Source organism: Nuphar pumila, chromosome 7, assembly GCF_984573655.1.
Source record: "Nuphar pumila chromosome 7, dmNupPumi1.hap1.1, whole genome shotgun sequence".
NCBI classification, from domain to species: domain Eukaryota; kingdom Viridiplantae; phylum Streptophyta; class Magnoliopsida; order Nymphaeales; family Nymphaeaceae; genus Nuphar; species Nuphar pumila.
In genome coordinates, this window is record NC_143255.1 from 49,429,155 (window position 1) to 49,446,281 (window position 17,127).

General features: G+C 37.6%; 1 pseudogene; it reads right to left on the reverse strand.

The window, feature by feature from the left end:
• Positions 1 to 3,720: 3,720 nt before the first annotated feature.
• Positions 3,721 to 13,742, reverse strand: LOC149832206 (uncharacterized; annotated as a pseudogene).
• Positions 13,743 to 17,127: the final 3,385 nt, after the last annotated feature.

The following is a 17,127-nucleotide window of genomic DNA, read 5'->3' on the forward strand; positions in this document are numbered from 1 at the left end:
TCTTTTCTTTTTCGGATAACTGGGAAAATGCATCTCATTAACTTGGGATTTCATTGGATTAAAAAATCGGGTCTCGCCCACCGGAGAGTACAACCAGCTTCAATCTTGTAGCAAGGGACATGCACTTGTAGGTTTTGAACTTTTGACATCTCTTCCGCTTGATGACCTTCATGAGTTATACCTGCCATATGGGCAAAGCCCTCGTGAATGTTGGTCACCATTGTTCATCTGCCTGCATCGGTCATTCATCTTGATCTGGATGGTCCTTGTCCTTTTGATCTCACCGTTGGTGCATCACACTTTGATTGAGCTGTTCCGTTAGAAAAGCAGATTTTTTAGTTGCAAAATTTTCATTGTAGGTTATTGATTTTTGAAGATCATTGTGTAAACGTATATCACATGGATATATGGATATGGATATAGATATGGGTGACTCATAGGACAAGAATATATATATTTTTGTTTGATTTAGTTATACAGAGAAACCCAAGGCCTGGGAACTAGAAGATCATAGAGGACCTGACCCCACCCGTGGCAAGGACCCTTGCCCCCAGGGCTTATTTTGGGCATTGGCTTGTACAAAGAGATAACACCCACAAGGATTGAGCCTTAACCACCCGTGTGATAGCCAAGGCCCATCCCCACTACGCCAACCCGGCTTGGGGCAGGCGAAGAGAATACTTATTTTGCACAAAAAGTAGGGCAGGAGGACATTTTTTCATATTTAGCAAATAAAAAATACATTTTTAATAGTTTATTATTTAAAATTTATTTATAAGTAATAAAATTAAAAAATACAAATAGAACAGGGTACATGCCATGTGGGATGTTCTCGTGCCTCCCTGGACGTAGGACCCGAACTAGCATGTACTTGTGACATAGGTACAAAAACATGAACAGACGACAGTAACTGAAAAGGGTTTAGAAAAGTGTTTGTATCGGGTACCCAACTCGACCCGAAACCAAATTCCCGGGTATGGGCATGCAAAGTGCCAATCTGAATAATATTCGGGTTCACCTGAACCCGACCTGAGCAATATGCAGGCCGGGTTTGGGTCATGATTTTTGGCAGGTACCCTACCCGACCAGACCTGAGTAATATATATATATATATATATATATATATATATATATATATATATATATATATATATATATATATATATATATATATATATATATATATATATATATATATATATATATATACAATAAAAATAAATTTCTAAAATTATATGGGTCTGGGTTTGGGATTCTATTTTCATGACCTGACAAAACCAGAACTTGATTATTAGTTATATGGGTGGGTCTGGGTCAATACTGAGCCGGCCCTGACCCAACCGGTTGACAGCCCTTAGGCAGGGGTGGCCATCAGGCTGAAAATGCAGCCCAGGCCTGGTTAAATAATCGTGCACCAAACAAGCTGGGCCCTTGTGTAAAATACACCGGGTCTGACAGGCCTGGTTCGTTAATTGGGTCAGGCCTAAATGGCCCAGCCTGATCTCAACCTGAGCTCGATTGTAACCGAGTTGGGATGGACTCGGGCCAGGATATGGGTCGCGCGCGAGGTGCAGGTCTCACTTATAGCCATTTCTGGACTTGGACCCATACCCAATGAAATGTGACCATATGGACCTGACCCAATTCAAATGCAGTCTCGGACCCCCAAATTCCAAGAAACTGGATACTCGTCAAGAGGCACAAATTGCAGAAAGGCCAATGAACCAAGCCCCTATGATGGGCAAGCGATCAATGGGTCTGCATAGATGGATGGCAGGCATTGAATGCAGTGACTGTGCTCAATCTGGACTCTCGAGGTCCATGGCCCACCTGTTTCGATCAGTGCACCAAAGAGATACTAAAAGTATCTATAAAATTACGATGGTAACAGATCCATACCCAACTTTTTTTCAGTATTACTGTTGTGCTCCTAGCCAAAATCTTGGCCCCAGTTTGATGGATTTGTCTGGATCGCGATGCAATTGGTATCAATTGGGAAATGAAAGTATTTTCCCACGTTTACCGACACATAACAGTGAAGTGAGGATCTAGTTGTGGTGACAGAGGAAGTTCAACATACAATATTACAAGGAAAGGAAATAGACAATCTAGAGGGATATGGTAAAAGAGGAATTAGAAGGGAGACAGACCATCCAATTACCTCATTCCCTGGATCACTAGATAAAATTGGGAACTAGAATGGGGAGAATCCAGTTCTTCACTCTTATCTGATTCTCCCCAAATGATCTGGATCCAGATCCGCTTTACGGTTCTCAGATGTGGACATCAAACTAGGCCAGGCCGATTGAGAGAGAGAGAAAGAGGCATTCCACGTTCAAGTCGATGTTGCTTGGTTCTTCATTGTCATAACGTGACAAAACAACAAGAATCTTGGATGGGGAACCAACAGGAGGAGAAGGGACAGCAGAATCCCCACTAGGTGAAGAATGACTTCCAACTCCAACATTGAAGCTGTTTCTCCTTATAACAAAATACAAAGTTTCAAAAATCATTCCCAAGTGTGCAGACGGACACACGAGGGGACATACAGCATCTGCACACTCTGTAGCTTCCTGCTCCTGACATGCACAGTCCTGTATGTGTCTTGGTGAACACTTATCCAATGTATTCATCCATCCAATATAAATACTTAGTGGATTTGTTCAACCATGGGACCAGTTTCCTTTTTTGATCTGAATAACTGACCACTAATCATCTTGTTGCAGTTTGTCCATACTGTAATCGGACGTTTGGATTAATCACTCCACTCTAAACATTAGAGCGTTCAAACCAAGTATTTTAGGCCATTAATTATGAAGAATCACTTAGAAGTGATCTAACCAGGCTTCTGTCAATAAATTTTAGAATCTGATCCAAACTGCAGTGCATCGTTTCCTGCCAAAAAATAAGCGCTAGCTGCAGTTCTGTAGTATAACTTATCATGACTACTGGGGTTTTCTCTCTCTAAAAAAAAACATGACTACTGGGTTTGTGGCTTGCCAGATCAGGTCATGGTCTCTGGGTCATAGTTGTTATGCACCTAGAGGTCTTGGAACATAAGAGGAGTGTTAATGTGTGTGTATAACCAAAATGTAGTTTTAACATTAGCAATTAATTTACATAAAAATGCAAACAAATGTTACAGTTCGGTCTTTCGGATAGCAGGAAATGGTGATCTTATGGACTACACTATCCAGTATGCCAGAGTCACAGCTCTATTATCAACTTCAAAGCAAGGTTCTGCTGCCACGTATTAGATAGAATGCACCAAGAACCCAAAAACACAAAAAAAAGGTCCATCAGAGAGTGAGAAGGCAGATAACAAGGATCCTGAGAGTTGATCACCTCTCATGGGAAATCGCCCATGATGATGGCCTGCACCAAACACCAGCCATTCATGTTTATGGCAGCTCTTCAACCAAGAAAACTCGATAACATATTAAGTTAAATTATTACAATGTTCAAATAGAACTACAGTACCTAGCATTGCCGGCCCATGCTAGACCAGGAGCAACAGAGAATTAATCAAAACCCTACTTCCGCCAATGATCTTAATCTGATTCTCAACTGTAAGCATCAGTAGAAGCACCATCTTGGTGCTACCAAATTAAGCTGAAGTAAGCAGATTATAAGTTTTCTAAGACAGCCAAACATCAACTTTGAAGTACTGTTGTCAAACCCCAATCAGCAATGAACCATCCAAACAAGAGAAAAGGGTATTTATTCCACTGGGACGTCAGCTGACAGTGTCTTTCGTATCCATACACGGAGACACCGATCATAGAATGAACAAGTAGCCACCAAAGAACTTGGATGCCGTTCACCTTTCAAATGGAACTGTCCCCGAAACCAGTTTGCACCATATGCTAGTGACCCATGTTTATGGTAATTCTCCAGTATTTCCATGCCATCTTCTTTGATTCTGACAATTGCAAAACCATTATGCATGCAAGCTGCCAAAAACAAGGCCGGGAATATATGGATGGTGCTTAAATTTCCACACCCCACAGCCCAATAAAATATGATTATCCATCACAGGTTTAAAAGTTGAACGTACATCCCACAACCTAAGAGATTCATCATAACTTCCAGTAAGCAGTAAATGTTGAAACATTTACAATTACATTGGATCATTTATCCAACATTGGACTTATATGTATAATAATTATGTATTATAAACTGTTAATTTGTAAGCTTTCTTAAAAGTGATTAATTTCTGTTTAAGTTATTTAAGCTTTAATGTATCCATAGGGTGTGGTGCTCTAATGTGTAGAGACTAAGGTGTAATTACACTTTAATGATGGGCTAAAGTGTAATTACCCAAAAGGTGATTATCATCTTTAATAAAGGGGTCATGGTCCCTAGATCACATACTTGAGCATTCCTCTACATCCCATTAAGAGAGAGAAGAAGCTACAGGAAACAAGAGCACATAAAATCGAGTATATTGATCTAGAAGATCATACCTTCAGCGATTGTTGCTATGGATTCAGGTACGCTTCCGTTTACAGAATTCTATCAAAGTTTCTATATGATTCAACATGTTGATCTATGAGATTGAATGCTTGATCTAACAAGTGGTATCAGAGCTATACATGAACGGATCATTTAGAAACATTAAAAGGTTATACATTTTGAGATTAAGCATAGTTTTCGATTCTGCATCTTCGTACAGAACATTTTTGTGTAACACACAGAAACTGCAAGCACACTTTTTTCTGTTATTTGCAACATGAACTTCAATCGTGATATCAGTATACATGCTGCAAATTTTTTTTTTTGATCGGCTGAATGAAACACTGATATCTCTTTCAACAAACGAAAGATTCAATGACCGGAAAAATGATTTTTCAATCTTACCTTTCGTCGACCGGAAAATTTCTTTTATCTAACATCGGCCAGATGATGGGATTCAGTTTTTCTGTCCGCCAGACTGAGGATTCCGTCCATTCTGTGAAGGGAATGCCACCGGCGTCGCCTTACAGGCGAGCAGTGACCTGCCGTTTCCGCCTCAAGGTGACCGGCGACCGAATTTTTCCTTTTTCAGTTTGCTGCTGATTTTTCGCCGGAAAGAAGACGTGCACGACGGAAAATCGTGAAGCGGTTTAACCCCTTTCCGCATTCTTTGTGGAATAACATTTTACAAAATTGCCCTACACTTTTTCTTTATTTCCAGAACAGTGGTTAATTTTGGAACAATTATAAACAGAGTATATATATATATATATATATATATATATATATATATATATATATATATATATATATATATATATTTTGCCCGACCTTCTTTATATTGACTTTTTTAAGTCAATTTTAATTCAATCTTAAGGCTAATTTAATTGTTTTCTTGATCAATTTCGGATCTGTTAAATTTTATTATGCCAAATAATTTTGAATTCAAATATTGGAAAAGTTATATGTATTTTGAGATTAATTGATTGAAACATCATGTCACCAAAGTGACCTCTCTTATGGAAATCGATTCATTTCAAAATATAAAAGGATTTTATGCAAGTGTAATAATGTAAATAATGATCGGCCCAAAGGAAGATCAATATTTAACAGAATTACATGAGCACCTGTGGTAATAAACATGTGATAGTTATTCGGATTACATGTGGGCAATAGATCAGCCCAAAGGAAGGTCATTGTTCGACATGTTCTTACTGTTAATGTTTGATTACTACACCAAGATGTCAATTACAAGTTAATATCCTATCCAAAGATGGGATATTAATGGAGTGTCAATATCTTGAAATGCAATTTACCGTTATTTGAAATCATTATTATTACTATGTTAATTATGTGAGCATGACTAGTTTATTTTATTTTGATTCAGCTATTTCCACTCCTGCTAATATTACTGCCAGTATAAATTCTATTCCCATGCTTAATGGCACAAACTTCAAGTCATGGCAAGAGAATCTATTGATAGTTCTCGGAGTCATGGATCTCGACCTTGCGATAAGGACTGATTCTCCCTCACCTATTACAGACAATAGTACCTCTGATGAAAAGAGGGAAATGGACAGGTGGGATAGATCAAATCACATGTGTATGATGATCATGAAGAAGGTCATTCCAGAATCATTCAGGGGCACTACGTCTGAAAATATTACTACAGCCAAAGATTTCCTTGCTGACATTGAGAAAAGATTTGCCAAGAACGAAAAGTCTGAAATTGGTACGCTCTTGACAACTCTAATCTCAATGAGGTATAAAAGTAGAGGCAATATCAGGGAGTACATTATGGAGATGTCTCATCTCGCTTCAAAATTAAGGGCACTTAAGCTTGAACTCTCCGAGGAATTGCTAGTGCATTTGGTTCTTATTTCTCTTCCAACACAATTCAGTCAGTTTAAGGTGAGCTACAATTGCCAGAAAGAGACTTGATCTCTGAATGAGCTCATCTCCCATTGTGTTCAGGAAGAGGAAAGACTGAAGCAAGATAAGACTGAAAGTGCTCACTTTGCCTCTACATCTAAGAACCCGAAGGGTAAAAGCAAGGGAATTAAAAGAAAAAAGGAAGCTGCAGATACAACACCCAACAAGAAACAAGAAAAGAAACCGGGTAACCCGGGAGGTACTGGATGTTTCTTTTGTGGTGCTGAAGGACATGTAAAGAAGCAGTGTACCAACTATCATTCTTGGCATGCTAAGAAAGGTACATTACTTAATTTGGTTTGTTCTGAGGTTAATTTAACTTCGGTGTCTAGACACACTTGGTGGATAGATTCTGGTGCAACCACTCACATCAGTGTGTCTATGCAGGGTTGCCTCCATTGCCGAAAGCCAAGTGATGTTGAAAGATACATCTATTTGGGCGATAGCAAGAAAGTTGAATTTGAAGCAATAGGAAAATTTAGATTATTGTTGAAAACTGGATTTTATTTGAATCTTGATGAAACATTTGTTGTTCCGTTTTTTAGACGTAACCTTATTTCTATTTCTGCTTTGGACAAATTAGGCTTTACTTGTTCATTTGGAAATAGAAAATTCAGTTTGTTTCATGATTCAAAATCAGTTGGATCTGGTTCTTTGTCTTTGCATGATAATCTTTATTCTATTGATATTATTGCTGCATTTAATGAATCCCTGCATTTAAGTCATGGCATCAAAAGAAAATTAGCCAATGAGAATTCAGCTGCATTATGGCACAAGAGATTAGGTCATATTTCAAAACGAAGAATTGAAAGACTTGTGTCTAATGAAATTCTAGATCCCTTAGATTTTACAGATTATGATATTTGTATTCATTGCATTAAGGGAAAACAAACCAATAAAAGGAAATTTGTAGCCAACAGGACATTAGGCGTCCTTGAACTTATTCATACAGACATTTGTGGGCCATTCCCTACGGCTGCTTGGAATGGTCAACAATACTTTATAACGTTCATTGACGATTATTCTAGATATCGCTACATTTTTCTTATTAATGAAAAGTCACAATCCTTGGATGTGTTCAAATCCTTTAAGGCAGAAGTTGAGAATCAACTCAACAAAAGGATTAAAAGCGTCAGATCTGATCGTGGTTGTGAATACTACGGTAGATATGACGGTTTAGGTGAACAACGTCCAAGACCTTTTGCTAGATACCTAGAGGAATGTGGTATCGTCCCACAATACACCATGCCAGGTTCACCCACGATGAATGGTGTTGCTGAAAGACGAAATAAAACGCTTAAGGATATGGTAAGAAGTACGATTAGTCATTCTATCTTACCAGAATCACTCTGGGGAGAAGCACTTAAGACTGCAACATATATCCTCAACAGAGTTCCAACTAAAGCAACTACTAAAACCCCTTATGAACTTTGGACAGGCAGGAAGCCTAGTCTAAAGCATTTGCACATTTGGGGATGTCCAGCTGAGGCAAGGCCATATAAGCCTAATGAAAAGAAACTGGACACAAGAACCATTAGTTGCTATTTTATTGGATACTCTGAAAGATCTAGAGGATACAAGTTTTATAATCCCACAACCAAGGCAATTTTTGAATCTGGAAATGCCCGATTCTTTGAGGATGTCGAGTTTGCGGGGGGTGATAAAGTAAAAGACTTTGTCTTTGAAGAGGAATATGTTGATATTCCATTAGGTGTTGTTGGTATTGATCAGAATTACTCTGACCCTGTCCAAAACACAACTCAAGACAATGTTGGAGAATCTCTCATTCCAGAAACTATTCTAGATGAACAAACTCCACAACCTCAAGAACCTATACCATTAAGAAGATCCACTAAAGAAAGAAGAAGTGCAATACCAGATGATTATATTGTATTTCTCCAAGAAAACAATGTTGACATTGGAATGGTGGAAGATGATCCTATCAGTTTCCATCAGGCCATGGAGAGTTCCAATTCTCAAAAGTGGATAGATGCCATGAATGAGGAGATTAAGTCCATGAGTGACAATGACGTATGGGAACTTGTCCCATTGCCTGAAGGTGTGAAACCTGTTGGTTGCAAATGAATTTTTAAGACCAAGAGGGATTCAAAAGGCAATGTGGAGAAGTATAAGGCTCGTCTTGTTGCAAAGGGCTTTACACAGAAAGAAGGCATCGACTATAAAGAGACTTTCGCTCCAGTTTCTTCGAAAGACTCTTTCAAGATTATAATGGCATTAGTGGCACATTTTGATCTTGAGTTACATCAGATGGATGTAAAGACAACGTTTCTCAATGGTGACATTGATGAAACAATTTATATGGTGCAGCCAAAAAACTTTGTGTCAGATGACTCAAAGAATATGGTCTGCAAACTTAAGAAATCCATCTATGGACTCAAACAAGCATCTAGACAATGATATTTCAAGTTTCATCAAGTGATCATCTCGTTCGGTTTTGAGGTGAACTTGGTTGATGACTGTGTATACCATAAGTTCTGTGGGAGCAAACATATATTTCTAGTTTTATATGTTGATGATATTTTGCTTGCCAGTAACGATATAAGCTTATTGCATGACACCAAGAAATTTCTAGCTAAGCATTTTGAGATGAAAGATCTTGGTAATGCATCTTTTGTGTTAGGAATACAAATACATCGAGATCGCTCTCGAGGTACTCTGGGACTATCACAAAAGGGATATATCGAAAAAATTCTAAAAAGATTTGGCATGCAAAATTGTAAACCAGGAGATACCTCTGTAGCTAAAGAAGACAAGTTCAGTCTCAATCAGTGCCCTAAAAATGATTATGAGCAAAAGGAAATGCAGAACATCCCTTATGCTTCGGCAATAGGAAGTCTCATGTATGCTCAATTATGTACGCGTCCAGATATCGCGTTCATTGTGGGAATGTTGGGCAGATATTTAAGTAATCCAGGAATGAACCATTGGAGAGCAGTCAAACGAGTATTACAATACTTACAGAGGACGAAGGATTACGTGCTCACATATCAGAGATCGGACCAGCTAGAGATCATTGGGTATACCGATTCTGATGTTGCTGGATGCCAAGATAGCAAGAAGTCTACGTCGGGCTACATCTTTTAACTTGCAGGAGGTGCCATTTCATGGAGGAGTGCTAAACAAACTCTCATAGCATCCTCTACCATGGCAGCTGAGTTTGTAGCATGTTTTGAAGCATCCAACCAAGGAATCTGGCTGCGTAATTTTGTCACGAGACTGCGTATAGTGGATAATATTACAAAACCACTAAAGTTATTTTGTGACAATAAATCAGCAGTTATGTATTCCAATAACAACAGAAGTTCGATGAAGTCAAAGCATATAGACATCAAATTTCTGGTTGTTAAAGAAAGAATTCAAAGTCGACAAGTGTCTATTGAACATATTGGGACAAACTCCATGATTGCGGATCCACTTACTAAGGGATTGCCACCCAAACTGTTTGTTGAGCATGTTGCTCGTATGGGTGTCAAGTCTCTTGAAGATATTCAGTTTTAGTGGGAGTTTGCATTTGTAATGTTTTTTTTTATTATAGACACAATTTTGTTATGTTGTAAAGATGTTTTAAGGTTAATTTTCTGCAGAAATTAAAGTCATTCAGTTTATTCACACTTTGAATATGGTATATGATTGATCTCAATAAGGTTTAAGGTGGATCAGTTGGAAATAGACATGTTGTAATCACATTGCATGAAATTTCCATGCTACACATCCACATCATGATCTTTGTCATTCAATTGTGTTGGCACAAGTGACCATTGAAGGTCAAGTTACGACAAATGTAATAAAGGCCGCCTTGATTCTGTGTTAATATAATTGATGGACATGATTGATTTTGGATACATTCAGGTATGACAGTAAAGTTGAGCTCATATGGTATTTTAATAATACATAATTATAAGGTTACACATATAGTCCAAGTGGGAGATTGTTGGAACATTTACAATTACATTGGATCATTTATCCAACATTGGACTTATATGTATAATAATTATGTATTATAAACTGTTAATTTGTAAGCTTTCTTAAAAGTGATTAATTTCTGTTTAAGTTATTTAAGCTTTAATGTATCCATAGGGTGTGGTGCTCTAATGTGTAGAGACTAAGGTGTAATTACACTTTAATGATGGGCTAAAGTGTAATTACCCAAAAGGTGATTATCATCTTTAATAAAGGGGTCATGGTCCCTAGATCACATACTTGAGCATTCCTCTACATCCCATTAAGAGAGAGAAGAAGCTACAGGAAACAAGAGCACATAAAATCGAGTATATTGATCTAGAAGATCATACCTTCAGCGATTGTTGCTATGGATTCAGGTACGCTTCCGTTTACAGAATTCTATCAAAGTTTCTATATGATTCGACATGTTGATCTATGGGATTGAATGCTTGATCTAACAGTAAATTGGTATTCATAGGATTTTTCTGTATGCAGCATACCCCCATTTTGTGTGCCTTGCTGTTCTGAAATATCATCTTTGAGGTACTCTCTCGCAAATCCCAGCAACTGAATTTACAGTCATCTGCACCAGTATACAACAATTGGTGGTGGTGGTGGTGGTGTGTGTCAAAGGCAGCAGCCCAAAGCTCAAAATCATGGGCCTGCCAATGCTTTATTATTTCAAGTTGGCCCTCTCCTATGGTGACAATAGAGACCGAACTATCAGAAAGTCCAACTGCTATGTATGAGGGTGACAAGTTTCAATCCAGGCATAAACACATTGAAGAACTGATATCCTTTCTGCTAGCCTCTCCCAGAACTTCACCTGGAAATGATAACCACAGACCACAAAAATGTGAACACATATTCTAATAAAGTATACCTCCCAGTATAAGTACATCTTCTGAACTTTGTAGTTTATCATGGAGAGATAAAAGATTGTAGACACCCAAAAATTTTCTAAGATGCTCAAATGATAACATTGTTGTAAATTACTTTTTGAGGTTTTAAGATGAATATCTCAAAACCGAGTCATTTCTTACCCTATTTTAGGAGCCCCCCCCCTGACCCCCACAAAAAAAAATCCTATAAAAATATAAAAAATATGACAAAATCCTCATATTTTAGGGATTGTCTTCCATTAAGAGTACTGTATGGAAGGATTGCCACCCGGTAGGAGTGTCCTCTGGTACTGGGGACAACAAAGTGTCTGCTGTCTAGTATTGTTTCATCCCCGTTTGACCTGTCAAGTATAGGGGACGACAAAATGGAATGTCGTCTGCTATTGGGGACGACAAATTTGAATGTCGTCTACTATTGAGGATGACAAAACAGAACATCGTCCACCGTTATGGACGACAAAAGAGAATGTCGTCCGCTATGGGATGGGACAACTTCTTTGCTGTCTAGTACACTGAATGTGCAGATAAGCCATTTGACTTATCCTTATCTTATCCCTTAACAACCCCCCCCTCCTCCTATGTGTTTCTAAAAAACAAGAGATTATTCCAGATAGATATGATCCCCATTTGGGATAACCCTAAACTCGTCTGGGTTGGATCCTGATTCGAGAATCCAGTAGTCTATATCTCATCCAAAAAATCTATAAATAAGACCTTTCTCCTAGATCCGAAGAAAATCTAAAAATTAGATACCTAAGTGTTGGCCCTGCAGAACAAGTCTACTCTAGCCTGCATGTACTTTGTCCTGAAGTCATTGAAGAACCATCATACCTACACGGAGGTGCTGACAGATTAAAAGAGCCAAAACAGACTCTCGAGTCCGAAAAAGGTACTTTTTAGATCAATTTGTCTCTTTTTATTTATTTATTTAGTTCTTTATTCATTTCAATAGATATTTACCCATTTCTTTTTTATTCTATTGCAATCTGGCATTTCTCGGCAGTGTGATTCGAGCTACGGAGATCAGAATAACCTGTTTTGAATTTACCTTTTTCTCGAGCAAAGGACCGTCAAGACTTGCAAACGACATTCCCATATCTTTTCAAAAAAGGCGTTAAAAGGATTTCATGAATCCAGGTAAGTTATTCTTCCAACCCTTAATTGTTTTATCAACAAAGACGAAGATTCCCATAAAGAAAACTGGTTTCTATTTCAAGATAGGAGTTTTATTCACTAGATCAATATCTAAGCATCATGTTGTTTCAAGTTGCAATACATATTTATGTCTTCATTTGTCTATGTGTGTATGTGCAGGTACATACACACCACGTATTGTACACCATATTTACTGGACACCCCTAAAAACCTTACAGGTGTGCTTCCCAAGAAGCTTGCTTCAGAGGTGTGGACCTATGGGCTTCCAGAGATTTAGAGGAATAACATTTCCACATAATGGGAGCTTGCTATCCCTAATATGAGAATGGTACTTTCTTGATAATGGAGTTGTGATTTTATTTTAAAATTTGTGTTTTCCTATGAAACCTGGTTATCTAATGGGCATTTTCTAGTAAAAAGTTTGAAAAAAATTAATTAAGTAAAACAATTTAACTACTATTTTGATGTCACTTCTTCTCACTTCCACTCCACTTCCTACTTGTTTTCCCTAGAGCTTGCCAAACACATCATGCTTCACATATCAGAGCATCCTAATGCAATAACTTGTTTTCTTTTAATAGAATTTTTTTAAATAAAGGCCTACATAAAAAGAAGCTATCCATATATCAATGTGAAGAAATAGAGAAAGACCAACAAAACCTAAACATATAAACTGAACAAGATTCAAAAGACAAGAAATAATGTGGCATAAACACAGGACAAGAGGCAACAATCCCTAAGAGACCTTAGAGAGAGGAAACTCATGACATAAATAGGTGCACTGGATCCTTTCTCAAAATAAGGCACACAATTAGGATAAAGAACTATCACAATCCATTCATGATACATGTATCATTGTATTGGCTTTCAACAAGTTCTCTTGCACACAATATTATATGCATACAAATATGATTGCTTTTTAAATAAATAAATCAATTTGATGTTCATTGAGCTAGTCACTGCATGGGATAGTATTCAATACAACTTATTAGGGGTTTTTTCAAATAAAAAACATACCTGCATTTCAGCCATTTCAAAGTTGTATTTTAGTCCATGAAGCCTCAAAAAGCCACCAGAGTTGGCTTCAGCAAGTAGATTATTAATATTTCCCCTACAAGGGTTCCATTTTGTATCCAATATACCAGTAGTTTCAATGCGTTGAACTAATTGGAGACCTGATTCATACTTGACAGAGAAAAGTGAAATGCCTCCAAGTCGACATGGTACATCACCCTCTTGCAATGTATACGTTGTAGCAACCAATATATTATGGAATGGATAATATGAACAAAACTAAACTGCATCAACATTTCCATCTAATTCTGCAACATTCATCCTCTGTTGTTTAAGGAAGGTGATCGTGTATAATTTTTATGCATAATTTCATACATTTTCATGCATGATCATATGCGATAAACCTTTAAAAATGCTTGTTTGCGAAGGTTTTCACGTTGTTATCAAAATTAAAATTTGAGCAAATTTCAGGTTTTTTAGAGTAATTTGGGCAGAATAATTAAGTTTTTAAAAATTACTTTTTGAAAGAGTCATCTTTTTGAAATATTAAAAATTTATTGGACTCTTTTTGAAATAATCTCTAAAAACCTAATTAACAACTATAAAAAGAATTTTTTTGAGAGAAGGAGACATTTTTCCTCGCTAGAGTTCACGCACCCTTCTACATCTCTCTCTCTTTCCCTCCTCTCTCTCTCCATTGGTTTTCCTCCTCTTTTTGTCTCTTCTTCTTCTTCTTCTTGCCCCTATCTTCGCTGGTCTTTCTTTTTGTCAGAAGGTGTTTGCGATAAGTGAAAGAGATGTTTCTTCTTCTCAATCCGTATGTTAGAGGTGAGCTGCTCAAAAAGTGTGTGATTGTACAGTGAGCCCTTAAAAGTACTCTCAAAGAGCCCTCTAAGATCCCTAAAAAGTCCCCTCAAAAGACCCTTCAGGCCCTCAAAGAGCCCTCAACAACAAGAAAAATAAAACTCAATAAAGAAGGGACTAGAAGCTCAAAGCACAGAAGACTTTTTCGCTATTTTTAGCTTAGACTTTGTTTTTTATTTTATTTGATTCAATTCAATTTTGGGTTTGTAATAAAGCATTTTATTTTTATTTGTTTAAGCCCTCCGCAGAGGGTTGCACACTCATTTATTTAAATAATTATTTTTATTTTTAAGGCAATAAATAGTACTTTAGCTTTTCTGTAGAATACAAAGTATTTTTCCTGTTTCCTGAGTTCGACCCAAACTCCACCACTCGTTCGAGTCAGTTTTTATTATTTGGTGTCTGGCTTTCACATTGGTTTTACATAAAATACTGTTTTAAAAATCATTTTCATAAAACTCACACCAAATTTTTGGCGTCGTTGCATGGGAACGGTGATTAAAATACAAGTATTCACTTTATTGCTATTGTGTGTTCTCGTTTACTTAGGGTGCTAGTTTCCTTTCTGTTCTTTGCTTAGGATAGCTAATTTCTTTCCCTATTTAATTGTTTAGGATTGCTAGTTTTTTTTAGTACTTACGATCTAAAACTATGTATTTGCAAACCCTAGATAGTAGCTTACTTTTCTTGTACAACCCACCTATTAGGCTACTCCTAGGAGATGATTACACACGATTAATACCGTGCTCTTAGTTTATTTTTATAAAATATTTGTTGGGTGCAAGTGTGTGGTGTTGTGTTTACTATTTTTTACTTTTATTTTTCTTTACCTGCTTTATGGTTTGACCGCTCTGCACGTTAGGTAGATAGAAAACCAGTTTCTTAGGGTGGTTGCTGTACTGGTCTACCCTTAGGTGCATGCAAGGGCGACGCTTGCTTGACCTCGAGCTTGTAGAGACTTTAGAGGACCCTGAGTCTCTCGTTAGGAGAGCCCACAGACCCAACCCCATGACTGAGGATCAACAATTGACCCATCCCCTTAGGGAGTACTTTATTCCCAATGTTGTACACTTCTGCCTCCTGTATCATGAGACTTGATGTATGAGCTAATCATTTTGAGATCAAGGCCAATGTCATTCAAATGTTACCATCTTTTTACAACCTTAGCAACGAGAACCCCTACCATCATCTCGATGAGTTCCTCGATATATGCTCTGCGATGTGGATCAACAATTTTGAGAATAATGTATTGAAGTTGACGTTGCTCCCTTTCTCCTTCAAAGACAAAGCCAAGCATTGGCTGAAAGCCTTAGATATAGTTCAGATTACCATTTGAGAACATATGCAAAGAGAGTTCCTTAAGAAATACTTATTGATTGGTAAGATGAACCAATATCAAAAAGTCATCATCAACTTTTCACAAATTGAGGAAAAAATATTTCATGAGACGTGGGAGAGAATGAAAGATCTTCTTCGAAAGTGTCCCTACGACCAGGTGCCCCATTGGTAACTGGTGCAGTATTTTTATGATGGTCTGATAGAGAAGAACCATCAAATGGTTGATGTTGCTTGTGGGGGCACTTTCATGCTGATGAGTGGGGATGAGGCATGAACCCTGTTTGAGACCCTGAGCAAGAAATTGATGCACCACGCTTCAACCTCACAATCTAAGAGGGTTGCACCAACATAAGATGGAGCGAAGAAGGCTAGTATTTATGAGATAGGGACACACATTGAGTTGCAGAACAAGATTAACATGCTGACCTAGAAATTGGATCAGTTATTGTCAAATCCCTGACCAACTGTGCAGGTGTGTGCATTTTGTGCTAGCCGAGCACACCATGTGTTTGACTGCCTTGCGGTGCCACAGTACCTAGAGTTTGTTCAATAGAAAACCCAAATGATGCAAGGTTTCACTAAACCCGTACCCAACCCATATTTCAGTACTTATAACCCGGGTTTGCGAAACCATCCTAATTTCTCATGGAAGAATCCACAACATCCCCTTGTACCTTCCCAGAACCCACCCAGGCAAAGCGGTTATGCGTCTGGTTTCCAGTGGTCTAGTTTCACTACAACAAAGCAGTGAATTAGCGACGACCTCATTCTGTCGCTAATCCATCGCAAACCGGTTTAACGACGGATTAGCGACAAATAGCTTACGTCACAATTTTTTCGACGCTAACTGGCGATGGAATAAATCCGTCGCCAGTTCCGTCACTAATTGCGACGGAATAACAAACGACAGATTTCATCGCAAATCCGCCGTTACTAAACGGCAACCTCGGCTTGGCGATGGATTCCGTCGCTAAGCCGTCGCTAAATTATATGTATAGCGACGGATATATCCGTCGCAAACAAAAAAAATAAAAAAAATTATTTGAAAATTAAATATCGAGAATGCTACAAATTATATTTTCTGTAAATAAAAATAAAGTACACATAAAATTTCATATAAAAGGAATCTAAAACAATTAATCGTTCCACTTTAAAATTAACAAGTTTAATTATTTACAATTCAACAATTATATTTTCGAAACAAAAAAAAATAGAACAAATTCAACATATTAATCTAATCATCGCCAAGATTTTGTGTGTCTTCTTGTTCATTGCCTTGATCTGTCCCTTCAGCTTCGCTACGCTGATTATCGCTAGCAACCTAAACAAGAAAAGAACAATCAGTATTGATAAACAAAATATATTGAAATAAATTATACACTATATGTGATTCTATCATGTGCTCATATGTGTTCAAAGGCAGTAAAAAAACTCTATATGTGATTCTATCATGCTCATATGTGCTCTAAGGCAGACAAAAAACTCTATATGTGATTCTATCATG